At 37.7% G+C, this 11,383-nt stretch overlaps 1 non-coding gene across 1 annotated transcript; it reads left to right on the plus strand.

Annotated features, from left to right (window-relative positions):
- Positions 1-9,115: 9,115 nt before the first annotated feature.
- Positions 9,116-9,222, plus strand: LOC114493540. The gene has a single exon (XR_003684177.1). It is a non-coding gene; the product is annotated as a U6 spliceosomal RNA (small nuclear RNA).
- Positions 9,223-11,383: the final 2,161 nt, after the last annotated feature.

Below are 11,383 nucleotides of genomic sequence, written 5' to 3' on the forward strand. Positions count from 1 at the left end.
ACCAAATTGAAACACTAATCAAAATAAAAAAGAACCCAGGACAGTGCTTTACCACCTGATCAGTCAGGGCAATGAGTTTTGGAGAAAGCGCAGAAGTAACTTAATGGTGTTGCTAATGTTATTTCATAATTTGTGTATTTGAGGATTTTATATATTATTATGCCACATAGCTTGCATATAGTTTATATTCTTATAAATGTATCAATCATTACATATTCCACATTTATAAAATAAATCCTGATATATCAATAATAAAACCAAGAAACTGAATTTTTATCACCTTAATGTAAAAAAATATTAGAAAAAAATAAGTTACCAGAAATAACATGCTTTCAAGTATAAGTAGGAGATGGAAGTGATCCCAACTGTATAGTCATTAAAAAATAATGTGCTAATATATTAGTCTTCATATAAATGATCTGGAAGGTCAAGATGCTAAGAGATGCTCTCCTTATAAAAGGAAAATATTCAGAGTGAACTAATTAAGTCTTCTTAAATTATGACAGGGATTGAGAACTTGACACAAATATGTTTTGACAGTAGTCAAGGGATTCATTTAAGAGCCTAGGATTTAATCAACTAATACCAAAAAATGAGTCACAACCCAAAATACTTTTGCACAAGATGACACAAGCAAGTAAAAAAATAAAGCAAGCAGTTAACATAAGGCAGATGGAAACAATGAGCACATTGCAAAATATCTAAATTAGATTCTGGGAAAAGAAATCATCCAGAGTTAAAAAAATTAACCCCTAGAAGTGCAGAAAATTCCATATGTACTTATGGAAAATTTTAGCCTTATAATGCTGAAGCTCACTGTGGAAGCATAATCATAGAAAGGCATAGCAAGATTTCATTAGTCTATAGCTCTAGAAAGAACAGAATGCAAAGTGCTTACCAAACACCACTACTATACTCAGTCATATTTCAAAATAACTACAAAATCAATTTCAGGGGACCTGCTATAACCATATTTTTCCATGCCAAAATACACTATACTTTATTCAGGTAAAATTAAAAACTACATTAGACATGTTTGGGAAAACTACAGAAATTCACATAAAAATTGAAAGATTATAGAGCATCCTGACATTTTGCAATCCTCACTGAAAAAATACAGTTTAAGAATCCTGGCCCTGGCAGGAGTGGCCCAGTTGGTTGGAGTGTCGTCCTATAACCAAAAGGTTGCAAGGTTCGATTCTCGGGCAGGGCACATACTTAAGTTGTGGGCTCAATCCCCAACCTGGGTACAGGCCATCTTCAATCTGGGGATATGTGATCCCCAATCCAAGCACATGTGAGAGGCAATCCATCAATGCTTCTTTCTCAAATCAATGTTTCTCCCTCTCCCTCTCTTTCTCCCTTTTTCTCTAAAAACAATAAAAAAGTGTCCTCAGGTGAAGATTAAAAAATTATTTCTTAATAGGATTTTTAAAGTTTATAACTACTTAGACATTCTTCTTTTATAGCATTTTAGTCACCAGTCTTCAAGCAGAATAATGGCAAGAATATCTGCCAAATAACACAAAGGAATATTATACCATTTCAAATATGCACACACATTTAAATGCATTAATATTTGTACATGGATGTGAGTACACATAATTCATATGTATTTGTGTTAATGAATGTACATGCATATACATACAATCCCATTTATCAAGCATCTATGTAGCACTCAGCATAGGTACTATTACAGCTCTATACTTAGTGTTTTGAATAAGCAAGTTACCACATTTTATTAAGTAAAGGACAACTCTGAGTTGAGTGTGGGAACAGATTTCCTGTTTCCAAGACATCTTTCCAAATCATCAGATCTAAAACAATGTGAAACAAATACATAAACCTATAAAGATTAAAAAAACAGGTGAATAGAGAATTGTAAGTCAAAATTAGATCTGGAAAGATTATGGGCAAGTAAAAACGTGTATAGCAGACCCAAAGAGACACCATAAGCCCTTGGAGAAAAAAGAAAAAAAAATACCTGAAAACAGATTCCTCAATATGCTCAGAGACTAGCAGCACCAGTGTTGTTGGAGTTAGGGATGAATCAAAGGGGACTAAATCAAAGAGGTGGACTATGGAGGATGTCAAATCTGATTGGAGGGTATGGATGGTACCCAGACATTTGGTCAAACATGAATCCCAGTGTGTCTGTGAGGGTGCTTCTAGATAAAGTGAACATTTGATTCAGTAGACTGAGGAAAACTTGGTCTTCTATATGTGGGTGAGTTTCATCCAATCAGTGGAAGGCCTGAATAGAATGGAAAGACTCATCCCGAGTAAGAGAATTCCTCATGACTGACTGCCTTTAAATTGAGACATGGCCTTTTTTTTGCCTTGGAACTCAAACCGAAATATCAGCTCTTCTCGGGTCTTGAGCCTGTCAGCCTTTGGAGTGGCACTAAACCATCAGCTGCCTGGGTCTCCAGTTTGGTGACTGCAGATCTTGGGATTTTTCATCTTCTCTAATGGCTTAAGGCAATTCTTTGTAATACTTTATGTATATACACACATATTTCTATATATTCACCTCCTATTGGTCATGTTTCTCTGGAGGACACTGATTAATTCACAGGCATAAAATCTTGAGAAGCAATTTGATATTTACATTATTTTCCTCATCTCCAGGCTTCTGGGCCCCTGTCCTTCCTCCAAAATTCATTCATCTGTAGGTTTATTCTGTGTAGAGTGTAACAAATACTTTCAGGATTTGAAAATACCTGTCATAGGTTAGTTAAGACATAACTATCATTCTGCAAACAGAAATAGATCCACCTCACTCACTGAAGGCTGGCCTCAGTGGTCTTTCCAAACATGGCTCCCCAAGCACTTTTAGATATATCCATAGCTTTCCCAAAGAGATTAGGTGCTTCTTCTGTGAAGAACCTGAACCACCTAAGAAAAAATGGATAAAGATATGACATGGTGTGTTTCATAAGAAACAACTGTGGACCCAGCAGATCACCTTATGGTCAAGCTCAAATTCCATATCCTCCTCAGAACTCCCAAATGGCATTATAGTTCATTGGTTTTATTAATAAGCAGAAAATCATGGCCTAATATCCAATAAAAATTTATGACATGAAATATAAAGTTTTTTTAAAAAATCAGAAAACAAGTAAACAACTAATAGGTAAAGAGATTGCAAAGAAATGAAAAAATTCAAACACACTGTCATTTAGATTCTCAGAATGTTAGAATTTATTATCACCTAAGAAAAAACAGGGCATTTTTCATAAAAACATTCTGACAAAATCTTTTGATATTAAATATATAGAAGTTGCAATAAACTTCAGTAGAAAATTTGTAAAACATAGAACTCATCTAGAAAGTAGCACAAACTTAAGTAGAGGGAACCAAAGGAAAACTCTAGAAATCCAACATCTGTATGATACTAAGTGTTTCACAAAGAAAAACAGAAATATAAATGGGAAGGAAGAAACTAAACGATCTAAAACAAGGGAGCCCTGGCTGGTGTGGCTCAGTGGATTGAGCACTGGCCTGTGAACCAAAGGGTTGCTGGGTTCAATTCCCAGTCAGGGCACATGCCTGGGTTGTGGGCCCCAGTAGAGGGTGTGTGAGAGACAACCACACATTGATGTTTCTTTCCCACTCTTCCTCCCTCCATTCCCCTCTGTCTAAAAATAAATAAATAAAATCTTTAAAAAATTAAAGACAAAGGAGAGTACCAAGAAAAAAAAGAATCATTTTCCAGTCAAAAGGGCTCATTCTGACAACACCTCAAGGATAAGACAATACCTATCTACACTGTGACATGTCATCAGCTAGATTTTATAACAACAATGTTGAAACTTCCAGAAAAAAATCTAGTCATACCTAAAGGAATAAAAATTAGAATATCTTTATATTTCTTAGTAGCCACACTAGAAGTTAGAAAACATTGAATAAATGATCTCATAACATTGAAGAAAAAATTCTAACTTAGAATTCTGTCCGCAAACTATTAGTCAAATGAGATAAAATCACTTCTCTATGAATTCAAAACCAAATCTTATTTTCCATACATATTTTGCCAAAAACCACCTGAGGATGTGCTTCACCAAAACAAAAGCATAAATTAAGAAATAAATATACAATATTCAAAGAAAACTATATTCAGGAGAGAGACACAGAAAAACCCAAAATGAGGGTGCAGGAAATTCTGATAATGACTGCCATGGGCAAAATATAGAGGACAGCTATTCCAACTATTGCAGTAATTTGTACGTATATGTATGTTTCCTTCCAGGTACAACTGAGAACTACACTAAACATAAATAGGACCATAATTTGAATCTCAGGGATCTTTGGTTGGATTATGTCTGAATCTGAATTTCACTGGTTACCTAAGACTTGGTATTATTTTGTTAATCAGCTTCTTGACAAGAGCATTCTTACCACCATGAATGTATAAGAAATCTCAATTATGCCAAAATATGATAAGCTCTCCTGTACATTCAGACATTATCTCTGAAAGAATACAATAATCTGATATTATTGGTTGTCTCTAGAGAGGTAAATTGAGTGCCTGCAGGAATAGATTATGAAGCAGACTTATGTTATCTTATTTCTTTTGAGTTTATCATAAAGTTGCTTTATTCAAATGGAATAAAATAAAATACATTTTGTAAAGATATTAAAAAAGCAAATGCAAGTACAGTTTCAGTCAACCATTTTACTTATAGGGCTTTGTTTTAGATTTCACTGAGATATGTAGAAGAATTTCTGTTGCAGTATTGCCCTAGAAAAATGTGGAAATTATCCAAATGCTGATCATCAGAAGACTAGTAAAAAAATGATAGATGATAGAAAACACACTGAAGCAACATAAATATGAAGCAACCACTTATTGGTATTGTACGTTTTCCAGTATCTATTTGTTAAGTGAAAGCAGCAGAGTTAAAATGTATAACGTTACCATTTGTAAAAAAATAAATAAATAAAAAGAATACTTTGCTTAGATAAGCATAAAATGCATATGGGAAGAATAGGAGATAATTGAACATATCAGTCTCATCTGGAAAAGAAAAATGTTGGTACAGAATCATGAATGGTAATAACTTTCACTGTATTTCATCTTATATCTCTTACAGTTTGAACATGTGGGTTTTGTACCCATTCAGAAATGTTTGCTTTATGAGAAGAAGTAGAATGGTGAAAAGTAATTGAGATATCAAATGAACAGTGATCCAAGGAAGAATGGAATCACATACAGAATTTTCAAGGTAAGTGTTAAATGAGAAAGTGGCATTTAAAATTATCTTAAAGGAGGAATGACTTTTTGAAAGAATGTCTATCTGAATGAAAGGGAGAAACTAGTCACAATTAATACTTTTAGGCAGAGAAAAATTTAAGTAAATATATGGAGATGGAGAACCATGGGGCATATTGCAGGATGAATGGAGGATATGAAATATGAAAGGAAGTAACTAGAATAAGACTAAACATTCATGTTGCAAAGATGGTGTTGACTTCTTGGGATGGCCATGTGAATGATCTGTAAACAAATAGAAGTTTTTAAGTCTAAAAATGACCCTTAATGATAATTTTGGAAATCACATTATCTAAAGTCATTCAATTTTGTTTAGTTTTATCAAATGCAGTTTATTTTATATAAGATTTTTGACTCTTACTGACTTCTTATTAATTTACTTTTATTATATCTATGGTATCTGTATCTTCAATGTGGTATTTTGCTTAAAGTTATTTGACTAATAGCATGGGTTGTCACATGTGTGTGCACATTTCTCTGTGCATGTCATTAAAGTCAGGACATTTTAAATTTGTCAAGGCCTTTGAAAACAGTGTGGCAGTGGCAGTGTGCACCAGGTACATCCCTGTGTCCCTTGACACCCTCAACTCCCCTTGACAATATTTTAAAACATATGACAGACCTGCTCCATGTACTATGTAAAAAGTTCACCAAATTACATAAATATTTAAATAATGAGAAGTCTTTTGAAAATTTTATGGATTGAATTGATCTACAGTGTTGAAATAATGTCAAATCCATAAAAAATCGTATCTGCAAAAAGGGCTGTTCATTAAGCAGAGTAAATGCACTTATTTATAATGCAAAATAAGTAATATAAGCAGTTCCTTTCAGATTGCTTTCTAAAACAATCTCTAATTGACCATAATTTAATGCACTACTAGCCATTTTGCAATGATCTGGGTATAAGAATAAATAAGAAGTAGCTCCTATGTCTAAGGAGGGTGCATATAGACTATAAGTGAAGGGACAGAAAAAGATGTTCCATGCTAAGGGAAACCAAAGGAAAGCTGGGATAACTGCCCTTATATCAGACAAAATAGGCTTTAAAAGAAGACTATGGGGGGGTGTGGCAAGATGGTGGCAGTATAAGGGGATGCTGAACTCACCCTTCCTATGGAGCAAATTCAAATATACATATATATAGATAGCAATTATTCATGTGACAAAAATGAAGGCTGAGTGAACAATTTCTGAACAACAAATAAGATAAGACACAGAATAGAGAGGCTGTGCTGTTACTCTCTGGTGCTGTAGGAACTGAATGGCCAGAGGAGCTACCCAGTACCATTGTTTGTGTTCCTCTCCACTTCAATAGGGTGGGCAGTAGCTCTATTTAGGTGCTTTGCCTTACCTTTAAGTCACTGCCTGCATGTTCCCAGCTACATTGCTCAAAGCCTTTGCCTTCCAACAAAGGAAGCAAACACAAACAACAGGGCATCACTACAGGCCCTTGTTCTCCTTGATAGTAGCCACTCTGGCCAGTCAAGTCAGTATCCCAGGTTCTATAGTGCCTATTAGGCCAACAGCATCCCAAAACTCTCTGGTTGCTTTCTGTACGGCCAATGAGAAAGATTGTACAGAGAAAACTGAATAATTGTTGGAGCTCTCTGGGACTGCAGGAATTGTCTGAGGTCAGAGGTGATGGTGAGTGCCATTGTTCATGTCCCTATTTACCTCCCAGAGTAGGTGAGAACTCTACCCAGATGCCCTAGACTACCTGCAATGCCACTTCAGGGTGTTCCCAGACACATCTCCCAAGCCAGTTTAGGTAACAAACAATGGGATCAAAACAAATCAAGAGGACCTTCCTTCACACACCTGGCCTCCCCAACTGCAGCAGATATGTCTTGGTGGGGATGCCTTAGGCACCAGCTCACCTCTTACCTTAATAGCCTGTCAGAATCACCTAGTATACACATCTTACACAGAGACTGCTTCTACATAAGGCCACTTTTTCAAGTCTGAGATAGCTATTTTATGTAATTTATTTAAGTAAGCATAGAATATCAAACAAAATGGAGTAACAGAAAAATATTTCTCATATGAGGGAGCAAACCTTAAGGAAACAGAGATATGTAATTTTCCTAATAAAGAATTCAAACAAATGGGGAATTCAAGATGGTGGTGGAATAGTAGAAGCTATGCTCACCTCCTCTCAGAACCAAACCAGGATTACAACAAAAATATAGAGCAATCAATCTGAATAACCAAATGACAAACAAGTAGCTGAAGAGAGGTCTAGTAACCAAGGATTTACAGAAAAAGTGACATCAAGACTGGAAGAAATGCAGAGACATGAAAAGACCTGGCCCCACTCCTGCAGGTGGTGGCTGAGATTCTGGAGGGATATTTCATGAAAAGTTTCCCCTGAGAAGTGTGGGGTCTCCACCCCAAGCCAGGCTCCCCAGCCCAGCACACACTCAACCAACACACAAAATCTTTGCAGCCACTTACCCTGGGCTCTTAAGGAGGGGGGTCAGAGAAGACTAGAATCAAGTGAGGAGAGACAAGAGGGGACAGCTACCAGGACCTCTGTGCTGAGTTACTCTACTTCACTGCAAGCACCATCTTTCTTGGGGAGAGCAGAGCACTCCCCTCTATAGGGCATTCACCTTTAGACTCCCTATCCACCTACACTGTGGAGCTTCTCTTCTGAGGTGTCAACTGCCTGGGCAGGGTTGTGGAGGTCTGGGCAGACTTGGGGTGGCAGTGACTGATGTGTGTTTTTGGCTTGGGGGCCATACCCCCCACTTTTCCATGAATCTGACTGGTACCCCCCATCCTGGGAGGTCCTATAGCTCTACTCTCTGGGTTCCTGGAGGCCTCACCCTCTTAACTCTTGGTGGCTCCACCCTGCCAAGGTCTGGGCAGAATCCAGGATAGACCACATAGCACAGGTTGGGGGCCACACCCTAAATTTCCTCTAAGCCTGATTAACATCTCTCCCTCTTCTGACTCCCATCAATCTGCCCTGATGAGCCTGGTATAGATTGAGTTGTGTGGCTTTAGGATGGAGAAAATTCTCCCTCATATGCTGGGCTGGTTCAGAGCCTTCCTTTCAGATGGCCAAATTTTGGTCTGTTTGGGCCTGATAAAAACTCTTCTGGTTTCACCCTGATGACTCCCTGAGATCCTGTCCCACCACAAACATGTGCAAATACTCAGCAGGTGATAGGTGGACTTGGTATACTCTGGAATATTTGCTGAGTGGCCTCAGACACAGCACTGGCTCTAAGTTTGAACCTGTAGAGATCTGATGAACACCTCTCTCCCCTACTTGATGACTAACTAAGAACCTATTGTATGCAACTACAGTACCACCAGATGCTCTTTCAGTGATTGAATCTAAAATTTAGCTGGCAGGTGGAAGCAGACCAAGATGGATCTTAGGGATACTTAGGACTTTTGCTGATCTGCCCCCAGGGCTGGGGCTGGTAAAAGCCAGCCTTGTTGTACAGCTGTATCCTTCCCATGCACAACCAGACTCAGAAGAGGGAGACATAAACTGAATCACTTTGTTTCTCCAAACATTATCCAGAGCGAGTCACAAGCAATATCTGACATTGACCCGGACCAGAATCCAGGACCTCTCAAGAGGCCCCAGAATCAACATGCCCAGCAACCAGCTTCAAACATCAGAGCAGGAACCAATTAGTTTCACAAACACCATATCCAAAGGGAGATCTCTGCAGGCATCAAACCCTACTGGGACAAATTTAGCTTTGTGTTGTCAGCACCTATACTGCAGCTCATACACTGGTTGGGGTTGATCCAGCCAGCCAGCCTGAGGGTCGATCCCCACAAACAAATGGGCAATAGCAATCAAGATTCAATTATATGCTCACTTCGGCAGCACATATACTAAAATTGGAACGATACAGAGAAGATTAGCATGGCCCCTGCGCAAGGATGATACACAAATTGGTGAAGCATTCCATATTTTTAGAGAAATCAAGGAAGACACAAACAAATAGAAACATATACCGTGTTCATGGATTGGAAGAATTAATATCATCAAAATGTCCATACTACCAAAAGCAATTTACACATTCAATGCAATACCTATTAAAGTACCAATGGCTTATTTCACAGACATAGAACAAACACTTCAACAATTTATATCGAACAATAAGCGACCCCAAATAGCTGCTGCAATTTTGAGAAAGGAGAGTAAAGTAGGAGGGATCACAATAACTGACACTAAACTATACTATAAGGCCACTGTAATCAAAACAGCCTGGTACTGGCATAAAAACAGGCACATGGACCAATGGAAGAGAACAGAGAGCCCAGAAATAAACCCAAGTCTCTACGGTCAATTAATATTTGACAAAGGAGGCAGCAACATAAAATGGAATAAAAATAGCCTCTTCAACAAATGGTGTTGGGAGAACTGGACAACCACGTGCAAAAAAATGAAACTTGAGCACCAACTTACACCTCATACAAAAATAAATTCAAGGTGGATAAAAGACTTAAATATAAACCGTGACACCATTAAAGTCCTAGAAGAGAACATAGGCAGGAAAATCTCAGATATTTCACACAGAAACTTTTTTACTGACATGTCTCCTAGAGCAAGGGACATAAAGGAAAGAATAAACAAATGGGACCTCATCAAAATAAAAAGCTTTTGCACAGCTAAAGAAAAGAGTATCAAAATAAAAAGAGAACCAACTGTATGGGAAAACATATTTGCCAATGATACTTCAGACAAGGGTTTAATCTCCAAAATATATGAAGAACTTAACATGACTCCACTCTAAGAAGACAAGTAACCCAATTAAAAAATGGGCAAAGGACTTGAACAGACACTTCTCCAAGGAGGACATACAGAAAATCCAAAGACACATGAAACGATGTTCAATATCGCTAGCTATCAGAGAGATGCAAATTAAAACCACAATGAGATACCACTTCACACCAGACAGAATGGCCACCATAAACAAAGCAACAAACAACAAGTGTTGGAGAGGTTGTGGAGAAAAGGGGACCATAGTGCAGTGCTGGTGGGACTGCAGACTGGTTACAACCACTATGGAAAGCAGTATGGAACTTCCTCAGAAAACTAAAAATGGATCTGCCTTTTGACCCTGCAATTCCACTGCTGGGACTATATCCTAAGAACACTGAAACATCAATCCAAAAGAACCTATGCATCCCAATGTTCATAGCAGCACAATTTACAATAGCTAGGTGCTGGAAGCAACCTAGATGCCCATCAGTAAATGAATGGATCAAAAAACTATGGTACATTTACACAATGGAATTCTATACAGCAGAAAGAAAGAAGGAGTTCCTACCCTTTGCAACAACATGGATGGAGGGGGAAAGCATTATGCTAAGCGAAACAAGCCAGGCAGTGAAAGACAAATACCACATGATATCACCTTTAACAGGAGCCTAAACAACAAAACAAAGAAACAAGCAAAATATAACCAAAGACACTGAAATAGGGGACAGACTGACAGTGACCAGAGGGGAGAGAAGAGAGAATTTCAGGGGGGAATGGGTAGGGTTTACAGGAACAAATTTGGAGGACACATGGACAGAAACTAGGGGTGGAGGTAATGGGGAGAAAGTGGGGAGGGTTGGGTGGGTAGGCTGGAATGGGAGTAAGTGGGAGAAAACTGTACTTGAACAATGATTAAAATAAAATTTAAAAAAGAGATTCAATTACAACAGGAAGGTCCACATATACCACAAGGAACATTTCTAGAGCACCCAACTCAGGTGATCAAATAATTGACACCACAATGTCCCACAAGACAACCACTACATAAGGTCATTCTACCAAGATCAGCAGTCAGAGCAGATCGACCTGATACATAGAAACATATACAAAGAGGTCACCAAAATGGAGAGACAAAGAAAAATGCCCCAAATGAAAGAATAGGACAAATCTCAAGAAAAACAGATAAATAAAATGGAGGTAAACAATTTATCAGACATAGAGTTCAAAAGAATAGTTATAAAGATGCTCGAGAAACTTAATTAGAATTACAAGAAACTTAGTAAGAACTACAACAACATGAAAAAGGACATAGAATCCACTAAAAAGAACTAGTCAGAAATGAAGAATATAATATCTAAAATAAAGAATAC

Source organism: Phyllostomus discolor, chromosome 1 (genome assembly GCF_004126475.2).
Source record: "Phyllostomus discolor isolate MPI-MPIP mPhyDis1 chromosome 1, mPhyDis1.pri.v3, whole genome shotgun sequence".
NCBI classification, from domain to species: Eukaryota; Metazoa; Chordata; class Mammalia; order Chiroptera; family Phyllostomidae; genus Phyllostomus; species Phyllostomus discolor.